This window comes from Talpa europaea, assembly GCF_964194135.1.
Source record: "Talpa europaea genome assembly, chromosome: 8".
NCBI lineage: Eukaryota > Metazoa > Chordata > Mammalia > Eulipotyphla > Talpidae > Talpa > Talpa europaea.
Window position 1 is genome coordinate 7,391,537 of NC_140075.1, and position 3,007 is coordinate 7,394,543.

Here is a 3,007-nt window from a genome sequence, read left to right on the forward strand (position 1 = left end):
TATTCCTTAAATATTTTAATAATATTATACAAAGTTGACAATGAATAGTCTCATAAATGTGTATGATGCTCTGATTCAGGTTCTTAATACATATATTAAATTCTCATTATATCCCACCAGTGAACTATAACTGTATCAAGAATTGATATGAACAAAATAATTAATCAGCAGAACAAATAAAAATACTAATCACTTAAAAGAACAGTATCAAGTTGTCATCCCAGATTCCAAATATCCAGATGTTGACTTTTTCTAACTCTTCCAGGCAGCCTCCATTTTTACTTTGTGCCTACATGGCTCTGACCTGAGCAAGGTCAGCCTGAATAGCCTCCTCGCTATGTGAACTATTTGATAACGACTTAAATGTCTGATATTCAGTTGGAAATAATTTTTATCATGAAATATTTTGGTGTGAAATTTTCAAATATTGGCTGTCACAGATGGGAAAGCAAAGGTGGATGCAGTCAGCAGAGAGGAGCTGAGGCCAGACAGCAAGTGGCAATCATGGGGTATTTCACTTCCCAAATTTAAATCTCCTTCAATTCCCTATATGTCTTCACAAGTATAGTAAATGATAGTATCATTTCATTGCATGTAAATCTGATGAGTTTTTTTCATTTCAACATGCTTGTGAAAAATGCAGACATTCTAGGTACTATTCCTCTTCATGACCTGCCCGGCCAGGGCATTGTCCTGCCATACCGCCCACTCTAGGGGATGAAATAAATGGGGACAACACTCCTGTAAAGTGTGGTGTGCAGTCATGGATGACATTCCTAACACATTTCTGGAAATACTAGATACGAGGCAGGCTACCAGCTATCATTTTGTTTTGACCATCATAAATTGTTAAGTTCTCTCATTGTATCTCAAAATTTCCTATCCAGTGTATTTTGGAATTTTTTTTGTAATTATACTGCACATGAACCTAACTTTCTTATTTCTGGTGTCCACCGTGGGTGAGTGTGATTATGGCAAATGCGGGCGGCACCACACCAGTGTTTGTGGGAGGGTCTTTACCACATCACATGTGGGTCCTTATCGACCAAGGTCTTGACTACTCAGATTCTAACTTCAGATCCTCAGGCCTTATTTATGATGTGAAGGCCTCATTCACTAAGTAAAGGGATCTCTGTCCTGCCCATGGCCCCTCATCCCACCTGTGACCAAGAAAACATTAAAGGCAAAGCCACCTTAGAGACTGGAGATGCTGCCCCAGCGAGAGAACTTCTGCTCACGACTGAGATGAAACCCAACCAACGCCCCTCTCAGTCGGGAGCACAGAAATGGAGACCAGCAAAGAGTGTCTGCAAGTTCAGTGACCTCCATTGTACAGAGAATATAAAACAGCACCTAAGTATAACAAAGAGGAACAATCCATGCCAATAGTCTACGAGCAGCAGACTATATGATGTCACCGTAAATATAATTTAAAAATGAGCATATATTTGTAAATTGTGCAATGGAATGATACATAATAAGAAAAAATATGAAGAGGAGTGTGAATCAATAATTTAAAATATGTATCTCATAATAGAGTCATGAAGTCATCTTCCCTATTACATTTAGGTGTGTCTCCCCTTCATCAGTCTCCCCACAGCCGACTTCATGGCTTGGTTCCTCAGACTGTATATGACGGGATTAAAGGTGTGGGGCACCACCATGTAGAACATAGAAATGACCAGGTCAGACATGGACGGGGTCCTTGAGGTCGGCTTCAGATAAGCAAAGCATCCAGTGGAGAGAAACTGCACCACAACCAGAAGGTGGGGAAGGCAGGTGGAGTAGGCCATGGACATCCCTTCTGTGGATGGGATCTTCCTGACAGCAGAGAAGATGTGGACATAGGAAATGACGATGAAAATGAAACAACAAATCCAACACCACACCAATGAGAATGGGGACAAGTTCATTGATTAAATTTCCTGAACAGGAAATAGCCAATAACTGGGGGATGTCACAGAAGAATTGGTGGACCACGTTGGACCCACAGTAGGACAAGGAAAAGGTTCCAGCTGTGTGCATCACAGACGTGACACACCCACACAACCAGGACACAGCTGTCAGCTGCACACACCTGTCCCTGCTCATGATGATGTCATAGTGCAGGGGTGGCAGATGGCAGCATAGCGGTCAAAGCTCATCACCGTGAGCAGGTACAGCTCTGTACCTACAGATATAATCATCATGAATACCTGGAGGACACAGCCTGGGAAGGAGATGGAGCTGCTGTGCCTCAGAGAGTTGGCAATGGACTTGGGGACCGTGGCTGAGATGAGGCAGAGATCCATGAAGGACAGACTCCTCAGGAAGAAGTACATGGGGGTGTGGAGGTGTCGGTCCAGGGTGGTGATGAGGACCATGAGCCCGTTCCCCAGCAGGGCACACAGGTAGACCAGGGAGAAGAGAAGCGGGTGCAGGAAGCACATAGTCCCCTGGGTGGGGAACCCAAGGAGGACAAATTCTGTCGCGGCTGAGAGATTGGTCATCCCTGGAGCCATCATCTGTGTAAAAGAGGAAAGAGAAACAAAATCTTAATGTTTCCAATATTGAAAATAAAATGGTTTATCAATACAAGATAATAACTCAGTTCATTTTCTACGTAATTAATCCTTCCAGTTCTATGGACACTAATATCATCTATGTCTGCTGTTTCATTCAACACATTTATTACCACCTCATGTGAATATGTCATTTTTACACTCTCCACATAAGTCCTGAAAATTGGTGAAAACTGAATATTTCAACTTTCCCCTACAGAACTTGAACAATTAGAAACTTATCTCTGTCAAAAAAGTCAATACACAAAGCTCCCCCACAACACTCCAGTCCTGCTGCTCCCCCTCCTGCCCAGGGCCCAGCGTCTCTGCCCAGCACACCTCCCAGAGGTTGTCCAGAGCACAGCCCCAGAGGACACATGACCATGCCCAGCCCCTTCCCACCCTGGAGAGCCTGTCCCTTCTCCTCCAGCTCAGCCCTTGTTTGGGGAGGCCCCACAGTGACGGGT

The 3,007-nt window shown here is 43.9% G+C and overlaps 1 pseudogene across 1 annotated transcript; it reads right to left on the bottom strand.

Annotated features, from left to right (window-relative positions):
• Window positions 1-1,565: 1,565 nt before the first annotated feature.
• LOC311176191 (olfactory receptor 14A16-like) lies at window positions 1,566-2,363 on the bottom strand (annotated as a pseudogene). The gene has a single exon. The product of its transcript is annotated as an olfactory receptor 14A16-like (transcript).
• Window positions 2,364-3,007: the final 644 nt, after the last annotated feature.